Below are 13,804 nucleotides of genomic sequence, written 5' to 3'. Positions count from 1 at the left end.
ACTATCACGACGATTTCTAAGTTTAACAAAGATCAAGCTTCATCAAGGCTTCTTCAACCCCTCTAATGGAGGTTTAGCCTTGATTCATACAACTATCATTTCCCATTGAATTAAAACTAGACATCATATAAAAATTCTATCTTTATGCAATTTGTCTAAACAATAATTGAAATCTTAGGAAATAACTGGGAAATGAATAACAAGTAATAAAGGAATTTAGATCTAAACAATTGTAAATGACAAAATCGAAATGAACAAGAATCTACTATTTTATTTATCTAATCGATGAAGAACAATGATTTAAGAGTTTAATCTAAAACAAGAATTGAATTGAAACTAAACTTAATTAAAAACAATTAAAACTAGATCTAGAATTATCTATAGTTTAGGTCTAATTAGCTACCATTAACAAAGAGCTAAGCTTTTGTTTTTATATGCTTCAGATCCAAAAATCGTGCATGGGCTTGGAGCCATGTTTTAGGCCGGAAAATCGGGCCCAAAACCCAATTCTTTTAGTCCGAAAAGGGCTATTCAGCTGGATTTGGCTTCAACAGACTTTTTGTCCACTTCTGCTCCTCTGATTGGGTCAAGACTTAGACCATTAGAAAGCTCTCCCTGAGTCGGTCGTTTTGACATAAGGTAGATCCAATTCTGAGATCTGAGTCCAAAGATACGGCCTTCGGAAGTTCTGCTGACTTTGTGTGCTGTTTCTGCCCGCGTTGACTTTGATTCTTAGCTTTTACCGGGCTTTAGAAAGGCTTTGTCTCCTTGAATCTTGGTTTTTATCACGGAACTTCTTAGCAACCAATCCTTGCTCCTTTATCTCGTCAAAGTAGCACATTTCTGCATATAATTGACTTTACTGCCTGAAATACATCAAAAACACGTAATCAGTGTTAACTCTTATTTATTACTCACATAATTGGTCTAAAATTATGATTATTAAGGGGTTAAAACTACAATTTTGGGTTCTTATCAAACCACCCCCAAACAGCATTTTGCTTGTCCTCAAGCAAATATGAGAAATTAGAATAAGTGACCAAAAATGGAGTTCTAACTAATCTCGTTTTGCTGAGTGCGATTGCATTGACCATATGCAACAAGGCCTTAAACCACTAGGAATTCCCTAGTGGACGAGTTATAGCCTCGTGAGAGTTTTCCAGTGAAGGTACTCACAAACTTCATCTATACTACAACGACTAAGAAATAAAACTATTGTTTCCTTATTCATGCTCTACATTAACTATACATTTCACTAGCAATGAATATAGAATAATCAAGTCGAAACCTAAGCTAATATATGCATAATAATCAATCATCTACAATAAACATATATACAATGAGTAATACTATGAAATGCAATAGCAGGTCCGTTTCTGAAAACTCGGAATAGCGACCTTAAGTAGGTTCTCACATATAAGTCAAGATACAAACACTCTGATTTTCCCGCTCAAGTTTCGCTACTCCAGTGTGCAGTGGGCACACTTTACCTTACAATCTTAATGACAAACAAGGAAGCCGGAGTCGATCAAACACATCTGCCACTTACTATCACACTAACCTATTCCCAATTGAGCTAGAGGTCTTTATTAGGTGTTGCGGGGATTAGGAGATGGTTTAAGAAGGAAGGAAATGGATATTCAAAAAGGACAAGTCTGAGATAATAGAGTCTTCATATTATGTAACTAGAGAAAACCTTGTTATTTACTTTTGCTTCTACACTTTGTTTCCATCCTTAGCCATATTTTTCTTTTTCTTTTCTTTGGCTTTTGACTCCCTTTTATTCTATTTTTGGAGTTTTTATTTATTTCTATTTTTCTTTTTCTTTTCCTTGGATGGAAACTTCTTTTCTTTTCATGAAGCAACTAACTAATTTTTGGTTACACAGGTTTTTCTCTTCTTCTTTCTTCACTCATTCTATTCTCAAACTTATTCTAGATTGGGTAAGTTGAATTTTTTTTATTTTGTTTTGTTTTTGTAACAAGGTAAAGGATTTGCTGTTTATGGAAGGTTAAGGAAAGGCTCAGAGGGGCGACTAGCGGAAAATAATTTCATAAGGGTTGAATTTCTGGCTATATCGATCCAAAGAGGGCCTAAATTCTCGCTTAGGATATGGTATAGTGATCAAGCAAGTGGACGTGTGATTTCTGTATCCGGATTTTACTTCTCCCTTGTGTCATTTCTCAAATGTTTCACTCATATAAGGCTTTAGGTTATATTCTCATAGGATTTGTAGAATAAGTACTCTAGCCTAGATTTCAGAAACTTACTGCTAACAATCATAGATACTCATGTAATATATTTATAGATAGATGCAAAGATTATTATATACATATTAACCTAAGTTTCTAAAAATTATTCTAATGCAAAAGCTACGTGAGACTTCTAGATTATTAAGAGCATAGAGAAAGAAAACAATACCAATATTCTTAAGTGTATAACATAAACTTATTTATTTATATTTTTAAATTTAAAAAAATTTAACTAGAAAACAATTGCATATTATACATATCTATATCCTAACAGATGCCTTAATTACACGTGTTTCTATGCCCCCTAAACAAAAATGCATGCTTTGTCCTCAAAGTATTTTAAATAATGAGGGTAGGAAAATACCATGGAAACGCGTGAAATTCTGGAACATCTGCAAAACAAGGGTAGAACATACTAATATAGGAAGGAAAACCGACGCAACTCTATAAGAGTTCCACCCGTTATGGGGTTAACAGAATTAAATTGCTTGGGAAATAAACAGACAATAACAAAACTAAAAACTTACCTTATCTCCCGCTTAAGCATCCTCCTCCTCATCAAAGAGATGAGGTTCCTTCACATCCTGCCAGGCCATTATAACTTGCCAAGCTTGCCGCCATTTATCATCTACTAATGCTAACCTGTCAAGTGTTATTATGTCTGATGGGATGTATAGGGCGACCAAATGAGGATGCACCTGCCATCCCGGCCAAGTCATAATTTGCAATGAGCGAACCACCCAATTGGTGGGTCTCATGACTTCAACCCTTTTCCAATCTGTGAATTATGCACAGAATATAGGTAAACAACTACGCATGATGCGGCTTACCAAAATAGGCATAAGAAGATACTTACGCCTCATGCTTTGGGCTCTCTTAAGACTAGCGACTAAAACGCGGGGAATGTCATATTGGCGACGTCCCTTAGCTAAAGCGAGCAAAATGTCACCAGCAGTACTGTTTGCAGACGTGAACTGCTATTCCCCCAAAATATTCAATAGGATGAATAACATGGTGGTGCCTACGTTTAGGGACAGGCTACCAAGGGCAATGTTATATCTCCCCTGGTCCATTACTCGAAATACCCCTCCCCCATAATACTCATAGAAATATGTATAATCATAAATGTATGCATTATTGGTCATATATCCCCATGTGTGAACAGGATCAGGTATTGGTAATCCCGAAACTAAAGCTACCACATATTTATTGAATTCTAGTGTCGTGTCATCGACTACGACGGAGAATTCTTGTTCTCCATCCTGATTACAATAGAAACTAACGTGGTCGTAGAAATAAGCAGTAAGTTGTGCTGAATATGAATCGTCATCACTTACCAGTAGATGGCCATCCTAACTGTAGGATCCTGTTTGAAACCAATGTCCATTGGTCTCGGTTCCCAACACGTCTTTGAAAGACTGTTCAGGTATAACTATAGGAGATGTCATCTCAACTACTCTTTGGAACAGCTCCAAAAATCCTGGAACAACCCTAAAAAAATTGGAAATTTTCGTGGTTTACATTTGAGGTCGTAGCGAGAGTGCGCTTCGGGTGTTTTGGAGTTACAAGTGTTTTTGAAGCGAAGTCGCGCTCAACTTGGGAGCAGGTGCGCTCTGAGTAAAATTTCTATCAGTGTCTAGGGCTCAGGTGCGCTCGTAAGTGCTGAAGCAGAAGTTTACAAGGAAAAAGAAGGAAAAGCTTGGAGTGAAAGGTGAGAGATGATGGTGGGGTGTAGTGTGGGTTGTGAGTGTAGAATGAAGGAAGTTTAAATAGGTTCTGAGCTTCCAAAACGAATCGGCAAGTTGCCAAATTGTTTAAGGCAATTTCCGAAAATAGAAAATTTCCATACCCGAAAACGGAAACAAACCATATTCTTGATTTTATAACAACCCTGGTATCTTTTATACTGGATTTAGAATAGTAACTTCTAAACTCTCCTAGATTTCATGCTACCACCACACATAATCATAGATATGCCGATATCGGCCAAATTCTCAACCTTTACTCCAAGACAACTTTACAGAAGATGATCATATAACGAATTATGCTCGGTATAAATATTACCCCCCAAACAATTCAGGAAGGTGAGATTAATGATAAAACACGCATACAATTCGAAAATAACCAATTATATTAAAAAAATTTAAATCCAAACAACATAAAACAAACAGATTAATATTTAAATTTAACTACTGAATTAAAATCCAACTAATAAAACAATAAAAACAATGAAATAACAGCGAACACAAACTGATGGTGATCACCTAGCCATGTGATGAAGATGGACCCTGAGATGGAGATTGGTCCTGGGATGAAGAATGGCTTGAGCCATCTGTCCTTCGGCGACGACGCTCATGCCTCTCAGACTCGTCTGAAGCAGAATCCTCCAAGGGTGGCATGTGTCGTAGCATCTCTACTTGGAACAAGCGCTGTGCTTCCATCTCAGCCTTTAGTACTATATAGTGGTCCTCTTGGCACTGGTGCATTGTCTCCGTATTATACCAGATATCTTTCGACGCGTTTCGAATATTTCAAAGTTCGATGCGAAGGTTTGCTTGTTTATTTCGAACTATAATCTGCCTATCTCGTATATCTTCACAAATGGCATAAACGCACCGCAAGCTATTTTGCAACACTTGCATGTGTTCTACATTAGAGCTACACCTATCCAGAGCATCTTCATCCAAACATGTCATATCCCCCTTTTCATCCTCCGACTCAACCACATCATCTTCCGACAACTGCCACGTCTTTTGGATGCACTCAGTATAAATAGTTGCATTTGAATGCAACTTGATCATAATAGGAGCAGATTTTGTGACAGCTCTAAATGAGAGCATGATCTTAGTGATCAATACGGGAAGAGGCGCAATGATTTTTTCCACTCCTCTAATCACATTAAAAATTAAATCGAGGATGCATAAATTATACTTATTCGTTTGCAAAATCCAGAGAACGTGCAGACATTGCAGACCGATATCGCTGACTTTTTCTTTCCCGAGGATGTTCCTACCAATCCACTGAGCTACAGTCAGTTGGTTGGTTCTCAGACTTCACTGGCAGACGCAATGAGAACTTGTATTGTATTCACCCTCCACTACAGTATCTTTCATCAAAGCAGGAACTCCAGTAAACTGCGATTCCTGAATGGTGGCTTCTAGGTTGCTTCGGTAGCTTCTAACCTAATTTTCCAACAACGCTGTCTCGTTACTTCCCTCCTCGTTCCTACTACCTTAATGAAAATCCTATCCCCCTCCAATTCTCGCTTCTTATAAAACTGTTCTACCAAATCATAGTGATAGAACTCCTCAGTCGAGCACCACAGTCCATTCAAATCCCTCCTAATCATCTCCGTCGCGTAGAATGGCGCGAAACGGTCGGGTCTAAATGCTTGTTCCGGCAAAATTCTTCGTCGTAGCGCCATTGAAGTTTTTGAAACAAACAATGGTTTTGTAGACGGTGGAGGAGGCGAGTTTGATGAAAAACACACTAAAAATAATGGTGGTGGCGATGGTGGGTACGGTGGCAGCTTGAATTGGTGGTTGTTTTCGGTGGTGTGGGAAATTTGTTTGAGAGAACTCGGGCTGGTGGTTAACAATGGGCGTGGTCTAGATAGGTGTTTTTTTTTTTTATTTTATTTTTATTTTATTTTATTTTATTTTTAATTTTTATTTTTGGTTTTTAGGTTTTCCTTTAAAGTTTGTTAATTGGCGGGATGGAAAAGGAAACACGACTGTTTGCGTTTTGGGAAGGAAGGAGACGCATGTGCCACGCACGTGCGTGCGGTTTGGGACCAAGCCCAATTCGAATTCCGAACTTTTTCGATATTTCGCGCAATTTCAAATTCAATTTGCGGCTTCGTTACTGGTCCGATTTTGGCGAATGAGTTATGGAAATGATCAGTAGAGAATTTCCAATCCAATGATCCATAAAACACTTAATTCCGACCATGTGTAACGTATAAGAAGGTGGAAAAATGCCTTGTAGTGCGTGTGTGACGTAAGTTATGCGAACGAAGGAAATCTAAGTTATAGATAACGTCAACCCGAATGAACTACGACTAATGGGCCTAAGCAACACAAATGGAAAGTTCGAGCAATCTGGATGGAAAGACCGACTGCCCACCCCCAAACAAATTTTTAAACACAAAATTTGTTTTAACGTGGGCCGTTTAAAGTCAGATTCCCAAGACTTGTTGGATTGCTATTTCTATGATTTTAGAAATTTTATTTTATTTTTATTTTTTTATTAGTTTATTATAAGAAAAACGAAAAACAATAAATACATAATTCACCCCATAGAGGAACATGACTCAAAAACCGAGAAAACATGCAAAAGTGGAAAATGTGAATTATGTGAAACGTGGACTTAGGATCCGGTACTTACAGCCACACACTCTATAGGGAGGACCCGGTTACCTGAATGGTGCACTTACCACTATATGGAAGTGAAAGAAAGTACCAAATGACAAAGGTCACTCCTTATAGACAGGGTCCTGTAAAAGGACTTCCTCTACATCAGGGGACAGAAGTTCGTGAAAATGTTTTAACCGTTGACCATTAACTTGAAAGGTACTGTTGTCCTTGGGATTTACCAAGGTGATTGCCCGTAAGGGGTGACTTGATAACGAAAAGGACCGGACTAACGGGTTTTAGTTTCCACGGGAAAATATGTAGGCCGGGGAGTTGTAAAGCAAGACCTTTTGACCGACCACAAACTCTTTGCGCAAGATTTGCTTCTCATGAACACGTTTCATGTTAGCTTTATAATCCTTCACGAGATCGTAAGAATCGCTACGGATTTCCTCAAGCTCATTCAATTGCAACTTGCGTTTGACACCCGCCTCATCAATATTGAAGTTAATGATTTTTATAGCCCACAGAGCACAATGCTCTAATTCAACGGGCAAATGACAAGGTTTCCCAAATACAAGTCTAAAGAGAGACATACCTATAGGAGTTTTGAAAGCCGTCCTATACGCCCATAAGGCATCCGATAGACACTTCGACCAGTCTTTCCTATAAGGATTTACAGTTGTTTCTAAAATCTTTTTGACTTCACTATTAAAAACTTCTACTTGTCCGCTAGTTTGTGGATGATAAGGAGTTGCTACCTTGTGTGTAACTCCATACTTTTTCACTAGAGATGCAACAACTCTGTTGCAAAAATGTGTTCCACCATCACTAATGATGGCTTTAGGAATGCCAAAACGACAGAAAATATACTCCTTAATAAAAAATACAACTGTCTTATGGTCATTGCTATGGCAAGCCATGGTCTCTATCCATTTAGACACGTAGTCCACGACAACTAGAATATAAATGAAACCGTGGGAAACAGGGAAGGGACCCATGAAATCAATGCCCCAAACGTCAAAAATTTCTACTATCAAGATTGGGTTTAATGGCATCATATTACGCCGTGATTAAGCCCCAAGTTGTTGGCAGCGAATACCGTCTTGCAATGCACTTGGGCATCCTTAAAAAGGGTAGGCCAATAAAATCCACATTGAAGAACTTTAGCGACTGTTTTCATTCCACTAAAATGGTCACCACACTCTTTGTTATGGCAGAGCGATAGAACTTCATTATATTCCCCTTTGGGGAATACAACGACGAATAATCGATCCGCACAATACTTAAAAAGGTAGGGCTCATCCCAAGTAGTATAACTTAAACTCGCCAAGAACTTCTTACGTTCATTTCTTGACCAATTATAAGGAATAACATCAGCCGCTAAATAATTTACAATGTCGGCATACCAAGGTCTTTGAAAAATAGCATATCTGGATGCTCATCGGGGAAAAGAGTCCGGTATGGACTCAGAATCACTATCATCGTCATTTGTAAGTCTAGATAAGTGGTCGGCAACTACGTTTTCGACCCCTCTTTTGTCCTTTATTTCTAATGTGAACTCTTGCAGGAGAAGAATCCATCGGATTAATCTCTACTTAGCATCCTTCTTTGCAAGAAGGTACCTAAGGGCTACATGGTCCGTGTAAACTAAAGTTTTAGAACCAACCAAATAAGGACGAAACTTATTTAAAGCATAAATGACAACTAAGAATTCTTTTTCAGTAGTTGTATAATTCCATTGAGCATCGTTTAAGGTTTTACTAGCATAATAAATAACAGTGGACTTATTATCTAGTTTCTGTCCCAAGACAGCACCAACTGCATAATCACTAGCATCACACATGAGTTCGAAAGGTTTAGACCAATCGGGAGGCTGTATAATTGGTGCAGAGGTTAGGGCGGCTTTTAAAGTTTCAAAAGCCTGCTTACAGTTAAAATTAAAATCAAAGATGGCATCCTTTAAAAGCAGATTAGTTAAAGGCCTTGCTATTTTCGAGAAATCTTTAATAAAGCGCCTATAAAAACCTGCATGGCCTAGAAATGCTCTAATATCACGGACAGTCCGTGGTATAAGTAGAGTCACTATCTTATCTAGTTTGGCAGTATCTACTTCGATGCCATCACTAGATACAATGTGACCTAGTACTATGCCCTTTTTCACCATGAAATGACACTTTTCCCAATTTAAAACAGGCTCTTTTCTTCACACCGTGTCAAAACCTTAGACAAGTTAGACAAGCAATCTGTGAAGGAGTCTCCATAGATAGAAAAATCATCCATGAAAACTTCCATAAAGCGCTCTACCATGTCACTAAATATATGAAGCATACACCGCTGGAAGGTACTAGGAGCATTACAAAGGCCAAAAGGCATTCGTTTATAGGCATACGTTCCAAAGTGACACATGAATGTAGTCTTTTCTTGGTCATCAATATCAATAATAATCTGAAAATAGCTTGAGTAGCCATCCAGAAAACAATAAAAAGGATGACCAGCTAGACGTTCGAGCATCTGATCTATAAAAGGTAAAGGAAAGTGATCCTTTCGTGTCATAGCATTTAAACGTCTGTAATCAATACAGATTCTCCATTTCATAAGACCTTGTGTGAAAACATAGTCACCCTTAGCGTTACGACCATGGTAACCCCCGATTTCTTAGGAACTACATGAATGGGACTTACCCATTCGCTATCGGAGATTGGGTATATGATACCCGCATCGAGTAATCGTAAGACTTCTTCCCTAACCACCTCTTTCATGGCAGGGTTCAAGCGACGCTGAGGTTCAAGAGAAGTCTTCGCGGTATCCTCCAAATGGATACGTTGAGTGCAAACATTAGGGTCAATTCCCTTAATGTCGGCTAGGGACCAACCAATCGCAGACCGATGTTCCGTAATCACCCTGATTAAATGTGTCTCTTCATCCTTAGATAACAGAGAAGATATAATTACCGGATGACTATCATCCGGATCAAGTTGAATATATTTTAACTCCGGGGAAAGAGGTTTAAGCACTGGGGTGGAAGGAATGTAAATAGATGTTTCATCAGGGTCCTCATCTTGCGTAATGAGTACTTGCTTAGGTAGCAAGTCTTCATACTCAGTATATGGAGCAACCGAAGGGTCTACAATTGGTGTGGACTCAAGGATGGTGTTGACTTCCTTTAAGTAGGAGTCATTTACAAAATCTGAAGTTCTAAAAGAAAGGAATTTATACATATGGTTTTCGGTAAACGTGTTGTTAAAATAATCTTGAGCTAAGCTCTCGATCATACTAACTGATAAGAGCCCAAAACTGTAGTTTTAACCCCTTAATAATCATACTGTTAGACCAATTATGTGAATAATAAGTAAGAGTTAATACTGATTACGTGTTTTTATGCATTTCAGGCTTCAAAGTCCATTATGTGCAGAAATGTGCCACTTTAGCGAGATAAAGGAGCAAAAGTTAGCAGAACTTTCGAATGCCATATCTTTGGACTCAGACCTCGGATTGAGGCCTACCTTATGTCAAAACGACCGACTCGGAAAGAGCTTTGCAATGGTCCAAGCCTTGACCCAATCAGAGGAGCAGAAGTGGATGAAAAGGCTGTGGAAGCCAACTGCAGCTGAAGAGACCTTTTTGGACTGAAAGAATCGGGTTTTGGGCCTGATTCTCTGGCCCAAAACATGGCTCCAAGCCCATGCACGATTTTTGGATCTGGATGTATAAAAAACAAAAGCTTGACTCAGTGTTAATGGAAGTCAGGGGCAGTTAGGTTAGGTAGATAGGTTAGAATAGAAAGTAGCCATTAAAATAGCTTCTAGATCTAGATTTAATTGTTTTATTTAATTAGTTTCAAATCCTTTATTAGATTAAACCTTTGAATCTTGTTCTTCATTTAATTAGATCAATAAAGTAGTATTTTTTATCAATTTCGATTTTGTCATTTCCATTTCTAGATCTAATTTCAATTCTTGTTCTTATTTCATTTTAGTCATTAATTTAGATTTCATTATTGTTTAAATTAGTAAATTTCAATGCTTTATAGTATGTTTAGTTTTAATCTAAATGGGAATGATTGCGGAATGATTCAAGGCTAAACTCCATTAGAGGGGGTTGAGAAGCCTTGATGAAAGCTTGATCCCGTTTATCGTAGAGTTGTCGTAATTTCTATTCCACGCCAAAAATAATTAGTTCACCATGAGAATGGGTTTAATTGTTCACATGCTAGTTATAAATTGGTAGAAATGCCATGTGTAATTAGGGATTAGGAAGAACCGATTGTTCTGTGTAGCGATTCAATTCGGATTCTGACGACTTCGTCGTTAGTGGATTAAGTTGAGTTAAGGTGGAATCAATCCCCTCTAACTCCTTATCATCGAATCAACGTAGCATTCCCTTAGTTGTCCGATAATCGACTAGTTGCATTTAGGTGGGTAGTTGCATCGTAGTCTAGTTAAGTAATTAAGTAAATCTCTCATTGACTTAAGAACGATTTCTTAGACTTAGAAAACAATCCATGCTAGGGAACTAGGAGTGGAACGAACTTCCTACTCCACTTAGTGCAATTCGCATTGAGAGTAGAAGCTTTGATAATAGTCTAGTAAAAATCCAGTTTTAGTTTACTTACGGAGTGAATTCATCGTTCATTTCGCAGGTAGACTATTCATTTCACTTTTATCACTAACCTCTTCATCTATAGACGATTCTGGTAACTGTTTCATCATTTTAAAAATGTTTACCTCAACAGAAAGATGGCCAAAAGATAAGGACATCTACCATCGCGGCAATTTATAAGCGCGTTGGCAGTTGCCAAGAAGGGACGCCCTAAGATGATCGGTACAGAGTCGTTAGCGACTTCTGTATCGAAGATAACAAAATCTGCAGGATAGTAGAAATTCTGGACCTTAACAAGCACGTTTTCCACTACACCCTTAGGATACTTTATAGACCTGTCCGCTAACTGCAACGTCATAGTTGTAGGTTGCATTTCCTGTAGACCTATTTGTTTATACAAATAAAATGGGAGTAAGTTAACACTCGTCCCCAGGTCTAATAAAGCGGTCGTTGTGTTGGAATCTCCTAAGGTGCATTTTACACTAGGACGACCAGGATCCTTGTACTTAACAAGTCCATTATTTTCTGATAAAGTTGGGAACTGTTCAGTTAGAAAGGCGTCTTTAGGTATGTTGGTCTTACGCCTAGTAGTGCACAACTCTTTAAGAAACTTTAGCGTGGTTAGGTAGCTTTTTAATAGCTTCGAGAAAAGGAAGGTTTATCGTTAGATTTTTGAAAACGTTCCTAATCTCCTCAAAGTTTGTATCCCTGGTTAGCATGGCTAATTTCTGGGGAAACAGTGGTTTCTCTCTATATTTAGCGTATGGCTCAACTGGATGTCTAACCTTGGGTATCTGTTTCTTAGGTTGTGGTTTAACTGGTACCTCTACAGTGGTAGGCTCTTCAGTTTCTATTTCGGTATCTAGTTCGATATCCGGTGTAGGGAGTACTGATGGGGTAACTATAGGCATAGTTACTTTGTTATCAACCACTCTTCCAGAACGGAGAGTGGTGATGGAATTTAGCTCACCTACGGTTGTAGTTTCCGTACTAGTATAACCGTTTACCTCAAAGGCTGTGTTTGATGTTTTAGGGTTTGGTATCGCTTGGCCTGGAAACACGCCTTTTGGTTGGGATTTCTCTTGGGCTAACTGTTGTATGCCCTGATTTATGGATTGTAAGATCTATTGGTTTGATTGAGTCATTGTTTGGAAAAGTTGTTGGGTAACCTGTATAAAGGCGTCGATACGATCCGGTTGTGTTTGTGTAGTAGTCACAGGGCGACTGGAACTATCTCACGTTGATTATTTATGGGCGGGTTGTGATAGTTATTATTGTTAACCAAAACGATACCTCTATTGGTATTATAACTATTATAATTACCCTGACCTTGTGCTTGACCTTGTCGTGGTTGCGTTTGGTTGTTATAATTATTATAATTCCCCTGACCTTGTCCTTGTCTAGGTGGATCTTGGTTATAATTGTTTGCTTGCCTAACATTTTGGTTATTAAACCCTGGAGGTGTAACTTGTTGATTGTTTTATGTTGAAGTTGGGATTTTGTCTCCATGGGGCATTAGGAATAGGATAGCTATTAATGGAGCAAACATTATCTTGCTCTGATTGTTGTTGTTCATAGGCGAGAGGACAATAGGAGTCAGGGTGCTCAGGACTCAAATAGAAATTACATGGGTTGGAGTTGACATTCATGACGGGGACAGGCTTTTGTTGAACAGAAATAGCCTCTACCTTTTTAGTTAGAGATTCGATTAAATTTTTAAGTTCTGGATTGGGTTTCATCTCAAACATATCGGCGGCCTTAATTGTTGAAGAAGAACTAGCAGAGCGGGGGATATCATCACTACTCACTACCCCCCCCCCCCCACCCAATTATTATTGCGCTTAGTTTGATCTTCTAAAAATTTGTAAGCCTCCGAGGCTCCTTTACTTAGGAAACTACCCCCATTCATTATGTCAAGGACTTCTTTATGGTGGTGTAGAAGTCCTTTGAAAAAGGCACGAACTAACGTGTCTTTCGCTAGGTTATGATGTGGACATTCTATAAGGAGATCGTTGAAACGATTCCAAGCCTCTGAAAATGATTCATGAGGATTTTGTCGAAAGAAATGAATCTTGGAAAGCATCTCATCCGTCTTTAGGGGTGGGTAAAAATGTTCCATAAACAACTGAACAAGTTTAGCCCACGAGTCCACAGAATTAGGCGCTTGGGCAGTTAACCAAGACGCCGCCTTATCGGCTAAGGTGAAGGGAAATACCCTAAGTTTAATTTGTTCCGCACCAACCGTAGGATGGTGGAATGTTGTAAGGACTTGTTCAATCCTACGCATGTGCTGATAAGGTTTTTCATGGTCTAAACCATGAAAAACGGGTAACAAATTAAATATGTTTGGGGGGATTCAAAAATCCCCCACTGGGTCTGCTAGAACGATGCAAGATTTGGGGCTATCGCTCAAGGCTTTGTAAAAGTCAGAGAGAGGAGTCTCTCTTTCTTCAGCCATTATGTCAGGTGTGGTGTGTGGAATAGTAGCTAGAGGTGTAGTGATTGGTATACTAGATAGACGTGTTTGTTGACGTTGACGGTTAATTACATTCGGTGTTTTTCTTCGGCCAGACCTTAATCTCATGCAAGTCTAAGTCT

At 38.6% G+C, this 13,804-nt stretch overlaps 1 pseudogene; it reads left to right on the top strand.

Moving 5' to 3' along the window:
- Window positions 1-13,185: 13,185 nt before the first annotated feature.
- On the top strand, window positions 13,186-13,279 carry LOC147503406 (small nucleolar RNA R71; annotated as a pseudogene).
- The last annotated feature ends 525 nt before the right edge of the window (window positions 13,280-13,804 follow it).

Source organism: Coptis chinensis, chromosome 4 (assembly GCF_015680905.1).
Source record: "Coptis chinensis isolate HL-2020 chromosome 4, ASM1568090v1, whole genome shotgun sequence".
Classification (NCBI taxonomy): Eukaryota; Viridiplantae; Streptophyta; class Magnoliopsida; order Ranunculales; family Ranunculaceae; genus Coptis; species Coptis chinensis.
The sequence above is the reverse complement of the archived record's forward strand: the minus strand, read 5'-3'. Positions and strand labels throughout refer to the sequence as shown.